This window comes from Talpa europaea, assembly GCF_964194135.1.
Source record: "Talpa europaea genome assembly, chromosome: 8".
Classification (NCBI taxonomy): domain Eukaryota; kingdom Metazoa; phylum Chordata; class Mammalia; order Eulipotyphla; family Talpidae; genus Talpa; species Talpa europaea.
Window position 1 is genome coordinate 75,092,857 of NC_140075.1, and position 14,283 is coordinate 75,107,139.

The 14,283-nt window shown below is 39.1% G+C and overlaps 1 pseudogene across 1 annotated transcript; it reads left to right on the forward strand.

The window, feature by feature from the left end:
• Nucleotides 1-13,365: 13,365 nt before the first annotated feature.
• LOC311175613 (large ribosomal subunit protein uL6-like) lies at nucleotides 13,366-13,943 on the forward strand (annotated as a pseudogene). The gene has a single exon. The product of its transcript is annotated as a large ribosomal subunit protein uL6-like (transcript).
• Nucleotides 13,944-14,283: the final 340 nt, after the last annotated feature.

Below are 14,283 nucleotides of genomic sequence, written 5' to 3' on the forward strand. Positions count from 1 at the left end.
GTGGTGTGTCACAGGTTTGCATTCAAAGTCAGAGCTGGGACTATGATTATTTCAAGATTCAGTTGGGCTTGGATCAACTTTTGAGCACACTCATAATTATCACAGAATTTTAGATAAAATCTCTTGAAAGTTATATAATCTTAAATATATTCTGCATAGCCTTTTCATGAGGATGGCACAAAAAGCAAAGAAGGAAGGTTTTGCCCCTCCCAAAGCTGAAACCAAAGCAAAAGCATTGAAAGCCAAGGAAAAAGTGCTTGACAGGCATCCACACACATAAAAAGAAAACAAGTTCCACACACCCACCTTCTTATAGCAAGATACTGCAGCTCTGAAAGCAACCAAATATCCTCAGAAGAGAACCCACCAGGAGAAACAAGCTTTTCCACTCTGCCATCATCAATTCTCCCTGACCACAGAGTCAGCCATGACAAAAGTAGAAGACAACAACACACTTGTGTTCATCGTGGATGTCAAGGCCAAATAGGCACCAGATTGGACAGGCTGTGAAGCAGCTATCTGACATTGACAATGACATGGCTCTGATCACATCTGATGGAGAGAGAGGCATATGTTTGACTGGTTCCTGGCTATGATGCACTGTTGTTGTTGTCAACAAAATTGGGATAATATAAACTGAGTACAGCTGGCTAAATCTAAATATAAAATTTTTCACCATAAAAGACAAACCAAAACCAAAACACTTCTCATTTATGCTATCTACATTACAACTAAGTGAATGAATGAAAAATCAGAGTCTAAAAATTAAAAAAGCTCCAAAGAATATGATGTACTCCAACGAACAGAATAAAAGTGGTGTTTATAGCAAATATGAACTGAAAGAAATGTTTTCATATAACATTTATAGTTAAATTAAGTAATGGAAAGATATTTAAGGACAGTGGTATAATTGAAAAGGGGGAAAATTGTAACATAAATTTCTAAGTGGAAAAAAATAATCATAAAGATCCTAAATATGATCACATATTAATCTGATCACAGAAAAATAAGCAAGAGGATATTGAGAGTAGAACCAGTATTGTACCTCATCAATGCTTGAACCTAATTGTAGTTTGGGATAAAAATTCAGCCATCTCCTGACTGATTTGCATTTTTAGGAACCAGTTTAATCTAATCTAGCAGGAGATGTGAAGATCTTGCTGTAATGGATATTGAGATTTGGAAATAAGTATTTGTTCTTTCATAACCAAGGGCTAAAACTTCTGGAAATCTGTCCCAGAAATGCTTTCAGATGATAGCTCCCCAAATGCTATCCTGTAGAGATTCCTTTGTCTGACTTCCTTAGGCCCGGATCTGTGGAGTAACTGGGGCTTTACAATTCTTTATTCTGTATGTCTTTACCTACTTTTGAAGAATGAGGAAAGGTATGAGGTTTTTGTTTACTTTCTTACTAGTGCCAACTTTTGCTCAGGGTCGCATAGCCTCTGGTTACTGTGGTTGATGCCTTCATTATATTGGATTAACTTCTTATGCCTGTATGGAATTGGCTTCGTGTTTTGGGACTCCTCCACCTCCTCATTGGTCTTTCCTCAGCTTTTAATGGCTTTTCTTGACAAGGGTGCTTTCTTAGTTCATTTCCTTTTACTCCCAAATGTCTTGTGGGTGACCAGTGCTGTGTAGTAATAAGTTCTTACTAGGTTCACATCTTTTGGTTCATCAAAACACAAGGAAAGTCTTATAATAAGCTTTTGATTCTATGGAATCTCTTTTTTTAGCACCTTGGACTATGAGCCCGATGTTTATAATTTGAAAATCAGTAAACCTGGCACTAGAAATAGTATATATCCCAATAATTTTCCTAAGTAAAAAGCTCAGAACTGGTTCTCCTGTATGCATTTTTGCTGTGTAATATTTTTTCTCTCTAAACTTTAATAAATACATATTGACTATTACTGAGATAAGAACTCTGTACTCAGTAACTTACTGCTCATGTTATTTTCTGGAATGTCCTGTCCTCATACTTTTACTTTTTCCAGAACACACACCCCCCTCCCCCCATACCCCCCCCACACCCCTCTCACTTCTTTCTCCTGAGGAGCCACCTGTTCTTTAAGGAACAGTGCATTTTCTAATTTGTCCATAAAGCCTTTCCTGATTTCCCTTACATAAATATTTCTCTACCTTTATTTCAGCCTTCATAGTTCAATTTGGTCTTACACTACTTCTTTTAATCTTCCCATATACTGCTTGTTATCTTCTTTATCAGATCATAAGCTATGTGAAGGCAGAGACTGGTCTGTTGGGATCCTTATGTTATTTAGAATCTGGATCAATGCCTTGCACATAATAGGTAGCCAGTACATGGTTATTGGATTAAAATGAATGAACTCCTTTTAGTCTTGGTCTAGGCCCTGCCAGCAATAAATTGATGTTATCTCAGAAATACTTGGCCACAGAGGAGTTTTCCCTTATATGTGGAAAAATGAGAAAATAAAGGTAAGATAATAAGTTCTCCATGAAGTGAAATTCAATTTAAAGGAAGTTTTAAATTTTGGATTGCTGTCATTACTGCCTGTTAAAAATGATAAGGGAGGTGCTTATTTATTAGAAGAATTTAGTCCCTCCAATATTTAATTGCTTTTAAAATTTTTTACTGGTTTGGGAAATACAAAGTTTTGAGAATTTCTCATCTACAGTGAATGTTCTTTTTCTTTTTTAAAAATTTTATTTATTTATGCATACAAGAACTGGGGTACAGGCCAGAGGTGCAGGGGGTGGGTGATAGTATTCACCAGAGACAGAGTTGGGAACAGATCAGTCAGATTAACTGAAATACACTGCTGAGGAGAGCAGCAGGCAAAACAGGAGAGGTCTCCTGGGTCATGTGGGTAGCTCCCTAACCAGGGATTGGATTTGTGCTGCATTGGCCTCGGATAGCTTCATAGTGTTATGACATAGCCCTTTGTGCTACCAGGGAAGACCTACAGTGAGTATTCTAATATCACCAGTGAGACGCTGGTTAAACTAAGCATTATGAAAAGAACGGTGGGCTCGAATATGGAAAAACTAATGCCATCCCTACCTTACTTAATAACTGCCTGTTCAACACTGGTCTTGGTCCTGTGCAATTAAGATAAATATACATGTCTTCCTTACTTTTCAAGGTAGTTCTGAGATCTAAGTAGGTAACCAAGTTGTGAAATGCTTTTGTTTTTAGTGATGTTTAAAAGCAATACATTGTGTATTAGTTATTGGCAGTGCTTCTCAGTATCTTTAGTGTCAGTAGTTACTTCTCTTACAGTCCTCTATACTATAGGAATAGCCCACATAGTTCCTAGGATCTGAATTGCAAATTGTTCCTCATATTTTTATGACAATGATTTGATTACTTATCCTAAACTGTCTGTAGGATTTTTATTTTTAGTTTAAAATGAAATGAGAGCATTAGCATGGTAGATATTATATAAATGATTCCAGCTGAGAGGATATACTGAAACTAGTTATTGGTGGGCTCTGGTAGGGTGAGAAGTTAGCTTTAAATATGAAACAACTTTATGAAGATTTTCTATATGAAGGATTATTTCTGTAATGTAAAATTGCATTTCACTTGCATGAATCACATCAAAATAAATGAAAGTGATTGCATTAATTCCCTAAGTGATTGAAGATATATTGCCAAAATAGTACATTGTAGGAGTACTTGTAGAATCCCAAAGTAAAGTAGCACTAGGGCTGGAGGGGTAAAACTGACTGCTTATTTCTCACTACTCTGTCATTAAAGAAAAAAATGTATTGTGTAAGACAGGTCACATACATTTTAGAGTTGATGAATTTTGCTTTTTGTCCCTTATCTCCCCTTAGAGCTCATACATTCCTACAAGCAATAAGTATGTCCATTTTTTATTTCACATGCCTATGGCCTCTCTTGCTCTCTGACTTTGTACAAGCTGCTAATGACTTTGTACTACCTCTTTCCTCCCCATTAAGGAAGTGAGTGCCAAAGGCTCCTGAATGTACTATTTTTTTTTTAAGATTTATTTATTTATTTATTTATACAAGCACTGGGTACAGTCAGAAGTGTGGGAGGGTGAGAGAATTCACCAGAGCCAGAGCAGGGAACAGAACAGGCAGAATGACGAAGTACACTGCTGAGGGGAGCAGCGGGCGACAGGAGAGGTCTGCGCGCCATGTGGGACCTTCACCTGGTGGCAGGGGATCAAATCGGTGCTGCAGAGGTTTTGGGCAGCTTCTCAACCCAGCGCTCAACCGCTGCGCCACCGGGGAGGTCCGCCTGAATGTACTTTTTATCCTTTAAATATGGTCTAGTAAAACATCACTCTTTAGGGCAGTTAATCTCATTTATTTTATTTATTTATTTTTTAAAAAAGATTTATTTATTTAGTTTTACAAGCACTAGGTACAGTCAGAAGCGCGGGAGGGTGAGAGAATTCACCAGAGCCAGAGCAGGGAGCAGAGCAGGCAGAAGGACCGAAGTACACTGCTGAGGGGAGCAGCGGGCGGCAGGAGAGGTCTGCGGCCATGCGGGACCCTCCTCCAGTGGCCGGGGAGCAGCCGGGGATGGAACCGGCACTGCAGAAGCTGCGGGCAGCTTTGCAACCCAGTGCTCAACCGCTGTGCCACCGGGGAGGCCCGCAGTTAATCTCATTTAGATGTTATGAGAAGATAAGTAAAATAGATTCACACTAAGATGTCATTACTAATAGCTGACAATGGGCTAGGCGTCCCAAGTTTTATTTGTAAAACCAAAAAATGAACTAGTCAATCTTGGGCTCACAGGAAAGAGCTTCTGAGAGAGATCTTTCTCTCAGAAATCATCTACTAGATCTCCTTGAAATCATCTACCAGAGATCAGTTTAATCCTATGTGAGATGTGACCTCTCTTCCTAAATGAAATTTGAATAGGTCACTGCATAATAAAGAGAGATTGCTCAGGATCTTAAGAGCATTTTTGTTTAAAGAGAACATTCTTAAACTGGAAGATGAATGGTATTCCAATCTAATCCATCAAGTAAAACCAAATCCATCATCACTTAGCTGGAATTGAAGATAATAGTTTGAAATCAATTCCTGGTTCACATCTCTTTAAAACTAGTCATAAAAGAGCAAAGAAACAAAAGTGGAATGGGCCAGGGAGTTAAGAGTTTTTGAATGCATGAAGTTTTTATTAATTATTATTTAGTAGACTTATATTAGACACCAGACAAAGCACTAAGGATTCAGAAATGGAAGGCATAGTTCCCAATCTAAAGAAGCCCATTCTCTAGGAAGTAGATCTGCAGCATTTACCTTATGTAATGTCACAAAAGCTATGACAGAAGCAAGTACAGATATTCTGAGAGCTCAAAGTAGCACCTAATCTAGACTGGTAGTTTTAAACAGAGAAAGCTTTTATTTGTTGAAGTCACGTCAACTGAGTTTTGGGGTCTGAATAAAGTTGAACTAGAAGAATAAGAAAAGGACATCTCCTACTGTCTTGCTCTGTATCTTCATTGAAAGTCAGTTTAATCCTGAATTAGTCCATTTTTTTTTCGATAAAATATTTCATAAACACTTGCACAGTAGAGGATAAATCAAAGGTTTTAAAACAAACTGCAATAGAGGGGGCGGAGCAACATGGCGGCGAGGAGACGCTGCGAGTAAGATCTCCCATTAAAAAAAGTTAATAGGGAGGAAAAGCGGCAGGTCCCAGTGACAACTGGGACACGGAAGATAAACGGACGACTCCAGCAAACTGCCCAAAATTAGAAAGTTGCCATAAAAGAGGACCAGAAGGGAGGGAAGCACAGAACCCTGCTCCCCTCCCCCGCCCACAAAGTCGGCACTCTCCGACCGGCAGAGAGGAGGGAAACAACAAACTAAAAGGACCAACAAGAACAAACTACGCAGCAAGCGGGACTGTGAGTGGAAAGGAACTATTTCAGCCACCACACCCCGTGAACGGGAGCTGTGGAGAACCCTGGAGGATCCGCCGCAGAGGTGAGCTCCAGGCGCCATTAAAGAGAGCCCCGCCCCCCAGGAGGAGACCAGCACCAGCACACAGCCCAGGCCGCCCCATAAGCTTGCTCGGAAAGCGGCGCGCGGGAAAAGCAGGCGCGGATCCGGATCGGATCGCAGCTGCCCAGGTCCCTGCACCTGCGACCTAGGCTTGCGGGGAGACGCGTGGAGGCCCTCCCTGAGTGAGCAGGAACAAGGCGCCCAGGCAGGGGAGCGGGATTCAAAAGGCGCCATTCCCGCGCCACTGATCTGGGCTACAGCCCGCGTCCTGGAACTGAGGGCTTTGGAACTGAGACACGGGGCACGAAATTAGGGGCGTGGGTTCCCCACGACGGTGGGGCACAAGGCAGACACAGCACCCCAAAGCCGTTGAGGTGTACCCTACCATCCCCGCTCTGCTCCCTGTCCCACGGGGTGGAAAATCAGCTCCCCAAGGGCTCTAGGAGAGATCTCTGGCGCCACCTAGCGACTTGAAGCCAGCACAGGTTCCTGAAGGAGCTAGTGGCCAGCTGGGGAGTTAGCCCACACCAGGCCCCTTCCGAACAAGTAGTCTGAGCCCACAGGGAGAGCGAGCACCCACAGCCGGGGCCGACCAGGCGCGCAGAAGAGTGTGCCTGAGACCAGACGCGCAGGGAGTGTGTCCCACATCATCATTTTAGAACAGGGACATTTCTTCAGTAAAGACTACCTGCAGAAGGCTTCCTCAGGAGCCAGAGGTGAGCGGGGGAAGTTCGCCCACGCCAGACCCCCTCTGGCCTGCAGTCCAAGCCCAGAAGGGGAGCAGGAACCCACCGCCGGGGCAGATCAGGCGCACAGGGGAGTGTGTCCCCACATCGGCATTTTAGAACAGGGACCTTTCTCCAGTAAAGACTGCTTGAAACTGACAGATGACTCCTGGAGGAACCAGAGGGGAGCAGAGAAACCCACCCAAGATGCCGGCCAGTCCCAACAACACAGTGTCCCAACGCATACGGCAAATTAGAAAACAGACAGAAGGGAGGAGAAGAACCACACGCAACCTAGCAACTCTCCAGAGAAAAAGCACACCACAAAAAGAAAACCAGCCCCCAGATTGCAACGACAATAACTTGGAAGAATTTCTGAGCCTTCCAGAAAGAGAATTTAAAATTGCCGTGATTAAAAAACTGACAGAAGTCATAAAGGAAAACAATGATAAGGGAAAAATAATCAACGATCAGAAGAATGCAATTGAGTCCCTAGAGAGGGAAAACAATGGTCAGAAGAAAGAAATTGAGTCCCTAATGAGGGAAGTAAAAGAAATGCAGGGGATCAAAGAATTAATGGAAGAACTAAAGAATTCTGGGAAAAGCAATGAAAGCAGAATAGATGAAATGGAAGAATGAATAAGTAATCTTGAAGACACAGAAATAAAAAGAACCAAAACAGAAAAGGAAAGAGAAGTACGAAGGAAAAAGAATGAGGAAAGACTTCGGGAACTATCTGACTCCATGAGGAAAGGAAATATAAGAGTTATAGGAATACCAGAAGGAGAGGAGAGAGATGTAGGAACAGAGAAAATATTCAAAGAGATAATTGAAGAGAACTTCCCAAATGTGAAGAAGGAGCTGAAAATTGATATACAAGAAGCAAGAAGAACACCAAACTTCCACGACGAAAGGAAAAATACAGCAAGACACATAATAGTAAAGCTCCCAAGAATCCAGGACAAGGAAAAAATAATGAAGCTGGCAAGAAGGAAGAAACAGATAACATTCAAAGGAAAACCAATCAGGCTGACATCAGACTTCTCCGAAGAAACACTACGGGCAAGGAGAGAGTGGAGGGACATAGTCAACAGACTCCAAGAAAACAGATGCCAACCAAGAATACTCTATCCCGCAAAGCTCTCCTTCCTCTTTGAAGAAAGAATATGGACCTTCCCAGACAAACAGAAACTCCGGAATTTCATTGCAACTAAACCCCCACTCCAAAAAATACTACAAGGAGTCCTAAAGCCAGAATGTCAGAGGGACGAATAACAATGAAAGAAGGCCAAAAAAAAAAAGTTATTAAAAGAATAAATAAATAAAATCAAAGGAAAGACAAACACAATGGCAAATACAGATGCTAACATATCAATATTAACTCTAAATGTAAATGGACTAAACTCTTCAATAAAAAGACACAGAGTTGCAGCCTGGATTAAGAAACAAAACCCAACCTTTTGCTGTCTCCAGGAAACACATTTAGCTACAAAAGATAAAAATAGGCTCAAAGTTAAAGGATGGAAAACAATCCTACAAGCAAATGGACCAAAAAGAAAGCAGGAACAGCTATACTTATATCAGATAAAACAGATTTCAAACTCAAAAAGATAAAAAGAGACCCCAATGGTCACTACATTATGATCAAGGGGACAATACTTCAAGAAGAAATAACACTCATTAACATATACTCACCAAACGAAGGAGCACCAAAATATATCAGACAACTGTTGTCCTCTCTGAAAACAGACATCAGAGAAAACACATACGTAGTGGGAGACTTCAACACACCACTATCAACAATGGATAGATCAACAAGACAAAAAATAAGTAAAGAAACCAAAGCTCTAAATAAAGACCTAGAGCAATTGGGCTTAACAGACATCTATAGAACACTAAACCCCAAAAAAACGGAGTACACATTTTTCTCAAGCGCACACGGATCATTCTCCAGGATCGATCACATACTGGGGCACAAGACAAACATCAACAGATACACCAAGATTGAAATCATATCAACCATCTTTTCTGACCATGAAGGCATCAAACTAGAAATAAACCATAAAAGGAAGGCAAGGTACTTTCCTACCTCATGGAGATTAAAAACCACACTACTGGAAGACCATTGGACTAATGAGGAGATCAAAGAAGAAATTAAAAAATTTTTTGAATTGAACGACAAGGAGGACACCAATATCCTAAATGTATGGGATGCCGCAAAAGCAGTAATAAGAGGAAAATATATAGCAATAGAAGCTCACATCAAGAAACAAGAAAGAACGCAAAGAAACAACCTAATCTTGAAGCTCAAAGATCTAGAAAAAGAACAACAAAAAAACCCCAAAACCAGTAGAAGAAAAGAAATAATAAAAACCAAAGCAGAAATAAATGAAATTGAAACTAAAAAAACAATCCAAAAGATCAATGAAACCAAGAGCTGTTTCTTTGAAAAAATCAATAAAATAGACAAACCCCTAGCCAGGCTCACAAAGGAAAAAAGGGAGAAAGCACAAATAAACAGGATCATCAATGAAAGAGGAGAAATCACAACGGACACAGCAGAAATCAAAAGAATAATCAGTAACTACTATGAACAGTTATATGGAAACAAGTTTAACAATCTAGAGGAGATGGACAAATTCCTACAACTCTACAATCACCCAAAGCTAGATAAAGAAGAAATAGAACACCTAAACAGACCAATTACAATTAGCGAAATTGAAATGGTAATCAAAAACCTCCCCAAAAACAAAAGCCCAGGACCTGATGGATTTACAAATGAATTCTACCAAACATTCGGAGACGAATTAGTGCCTATCCTTCACAAACTCTTCCAAAAAATTGAGAAGGAAGGGACAATACCAAACACGTTCTATGAAGCCAACATTACACTAATACCAAAACCGAACAAGGACAACACAAAAAAGGAAAATTACAGGCCAATCTCCCTAATGAACACTGATGCAAAAATCCTCAATAAAATTTTAGCTATCAGAATCCAACAATGTATCCATAAGATAATTCACCACGACCAAGTAGGATTCATTCCAGGGACGCAAGGATGTTTTAACATCTGAAAATCAATCAACGTTATCCAACACATCAACAAAAAGAAATATAAAAACCATATGATAATATCAATAGATGCTGAGAAAGCTTTCGACAAAGTGCAACACCCATTCATGATAAAAGCCCTTGAAATTCTTGGGATACAAGGAACATACCTCAACATCATAAAGGCCATCTATGACAAGCCAACAGCCAGTATCATTCTCAATGGTGAAAAGCTGAAAGCAATTCCATTAAGATCTGGAACAAGACAAGGATGTCCACTCTCACCACTGCTTTTCAATATAATACTGGAAGTCCTAGCCAGAGCAATAAGACAAGAGAAAGACATCCAAGGAATCCAAATAGGAAAAGAAGAAGTCAAACTATCACTATTTGCAGACGATATGATATTATACATAGAGAACCCCAAAATCTCCACAGAAAAGCTAATTCAACTCATCAATCAGTTCAGTAAAGTGGCAGGATACAAAATCAACACGCAAAAGTCAGTAGCCTTCCTATACACAAACAATAAATCTGAAGAAGAAGTAATCAAAAAAAACCATCCCTTTTGTTATTGAAACAAAAAAAAATCAAATATTTGGGAATAAATCTAACAAAAGAGGTAAAGGACCTATACAAAGAAAACTATAAAACAGTATTAAAAGAAATAGAAGAAGACACAAAGAAATGGAGAGACATCCCCTGCTCATGGATTGGAAGAATAAACATTATTAAAATGGCCATCCTTTCAAAAGCAATATACAGATTCAATGCGATTCCAATCAAAATTTCAATGTCATTCTTCAAAGAAATAGAACAATTATTGATGAAATTCATATGGAATCACAAAAAACCCCGAATAGCCAAAGCTCTCCTGAAAAAAAAAGAAGGGAATGGAGGCATCACACTCCCAGACTTCAAACTATACTACAAAGCCATAATCATCAAAACTGCATGGTATTGGAACAAGAACAGACATACAGACCAATGGAATCAAATAGAAAATCCAGAAATAAACCCACAGATTTATGGTCAACTAATCTTTGACAAAGGAGCAAAGACTATGCATTGGAGCAAAGAAAGTTTGTTCAATAAATGGTGCTGGGAAAACGGGGTCGCTACATGCAAAAGAATGAAGCTTGACCACTACCTCACACCATACACAAAAATCAACTCAAAATGGATTAAAGAACTAGACATAAGACCTGAAACCATAAAATACATAGAAGGAAATATAGGCAAAACACTACGTGATTTGCACATCAAAGACATCTTTACAGACACATCACCCAACGCAGTGATAGTGAAGGCAAAGATAAACAGCTGGGACTACATCAAATTAAAGAGCTTTTGCACAGCAAAAGAGACAATAACAAAAACAAAGAGAAACCCCACCAACTGGGAGAACATTTTTGCACCCAACACTAATGATAAAGGACTGATCACAAAAATCTGCAAAGAGCTGATGAGACTCAACAACAACAAAGAAAATAACCCAGTCAAAAACTGGGCAGAAGAGCTAAAAAGAAACTTCTCTGAAGTGGAAATGCAAATGGCCAACAGGCATATGAAAAAATGTTCAACATCACTTGTCATCAGGGAAATGCAAATCAAAACTACCATGAGATACCATCTTACACCAGTGAGAATGGCACATATTAAAAAAACTAGCAACAACAAATGTTGGCGAGGGTGTGGAGAAAAAGGAACTCTTCTGCACTGTTGGTGGGAGTGCAAACTGGTCCAACCACTGTGGAAAGCTGTGTGGAGATTTCTGGACCTACTAAACATAGAGCTTCCATATGATCCAGCAATTCCACTCCTAGGTATTTACCCAAAGGACACAGAAACATCAATTCCAAAGAACACCTGCACCCCTATGTTTATAGCAGCACTGTTTACAATAGCTAAGCTTTGGAAACAACCCAAATGCCCAAAAATAGATGACTGGATCAAGAAGATGTGGTACATATATACCATGGAATATTACTCAGCATTCAAAAAAGATAAACACATGCAATTTGCAGCAACATGGATGGCGCTGGAAGGGATCATGCTCAGCGAAATAAGCCAGAAAGAAAAAGAAAAATACCGGATGGTCTCACTCATAGCAGGAATCTAGGAAACTTAAATAAGGGACCAGGAAAATGAATAACTATAAGAAAGTGAAAATCAAAATCAACAAAAAACTATGAACCAGAGACACTTTTAGGGGGCGGGGGCGGGAGGGGAGGGATTGGGGTCAGAATGGGGGGTCTGCAATTGAATGGGGAATATAACAATAAAAAAAAAGAATAAACACACATATAACTATATACTTAAAAAAAAAAAACAAACTGCAATAAAAGATAAAAAGCTTCCAGGCTCCTTTTAAATGCCCAACTGTATGGACATTTTGGTAATTATAGTCTCAATTACTCATGTGAACATTTCTACTAATCTCACAAATGATGGCTAAAGAAGAGCATAGTAAGTTCAGCCAGATACTATTTAAAGTGGTTCAGCATCCATTAACTACCAAACTTCTAAATGTAGATAAGTGAGGCACATTATGAACATGGATTCTAAACACAGGACTAGGTGTGTACTAAAATATGGAGTTTGGGTTCTCATAATGTATTTGGTCCATAGTAGTGTGCCAGGAGGTTATAGTAGTTCTAGGATACAATCATATATCTATCTAAAGAATCAATTTTGTTGAAAGATTTAGGAAAATATAATTAATAGTAAAACATGCACAGAGGTACGAAGCCATCCATGATGGGCTACACTGTGTAATCTCAATACCTATCTATTTATAAGATTCTAATAACAAGTATACAAATATCTCCTTTTCTTCTTTGGTTTACTTAGGTAAAACCATTTGAAAAAAATCTAAGACTAAAGAACAGAAATATTAAATTATCACATATTTGCGGTATTCAATACTTTTTTAATCTTTATTGAACCTCCTTTTTTTTCATTGTTTATAGGTATGGTCAAAGTACTATTAGATTCAGAGTACAAATCCTGATTTATAATTCATTTCTAACTCCTTGTAATCTCTACACTTTTAAAGGTCTTTAGAAAAAAACGTTTGACTTCACTCAACTCTCTTTTGGCTGACATTTGCTTTTCCTCTATCTTTTGTCATTTTTAGTCATCACAAAAGCTTATGGAAAAGGCATGAAAAGATAAGGGGTGACTGTGCCGCTGGTATCACTCAGAGGACTAACTCATAGCCTAAATTCTTCATTTTGGGATGGATTATGAGTGCAGAACTTTGACATGACCCTAAATACATCTGGGGAATTTTAAGGAACAAAATAGCAAAGTGGAGTTAGCCACTCCATAATCCTTGACCCAGATGAGACATAATTCTATTAGGCAGATTGACACAAGCGTTAAGTGAGAATAGAGTTGAGAACACAGAGAATCATCATACAGTCTTGCTTCTCTATACATTTGTGTTTCCAACTACATTCCATTTGAATCTGGTTGATAAACAGTATCAAGTAAATTTCCTATCTTATTTTATGTTTTGGAAAGAATAAAATGAAAGAGTATGTAAATATCTGCTTAATCACTGACAAAGAAAATCTCCCTCTCTCTTTGCCCCAGCTACTGCAGAATGGTCTTCATTCTCAGCAATCAGACTGTTGACATTCCAGAAAATGTTGACATATCCCTGAAGGGTCGCACTGTTATTGTGAAGGGCCCCAGAGGCACCCTGCTGAGGGACTTCAATCACATCAATGTCGAACTCAGTTTGCTTGGGAAGAAAAAGAAGAGGCTCCAGGTTGACAAATGGTGGGGAAATAGAAAGGAACTGGCGACTGTTCGCACTATCTGTAGTCATGTACAGAACATGATCAAGGGTGTTACACTGGGCTTCCGTTATAAGATGAGGTCTGTGTATGCTCACTTCCCTATCAACGTTGTTATTCAGGAGAATGGGTCTCTTGTTGAAATCTGAAATTTCTTGGGTGAAAAATACATTCGCAGGGTTCGGATGAGACAAGGTGTTGCTTGTTCAGTATCTCAAGCCCAGAAAGATGAGTTGATTCTTGAAGGAAACGACACTGAACTTGTATCAAATTCAGCTGCTTTGATTCAGCAAGCCACCACAGTTAAAAACAAGGATATCAGGAAATTTTTGGATGGTATCTATGTTTCTGAAAGGGAACAGTTCAGCAAGCTGATGAGTAAGATTTAAGTTGTCCAGCTACAGAGCAGCAAGATAATGGATGATTTCATAGACCTATTTGTGATACATCTTTAAGATGCAATAATAAAAGTCGTCATTGAAAAAAAAAGAAAGAAAATCTCCCTCTCTCTTTCCCATGTCAAATATCTGTAATACAAATTCAAGTACACAAAGATGAAAATAACACTGCACTTATAATGATTGTTTGAAATTACATTATATTGAATGTTATGAACATAAGATTGAATGAAATTAAGAGAAGAATTCCTTTTTTTTTTTTAATAGAGGCATTTATTTATTTATTTGTTTGTTTGTTTGTTTTGTTTATGCATGCACTGGGTA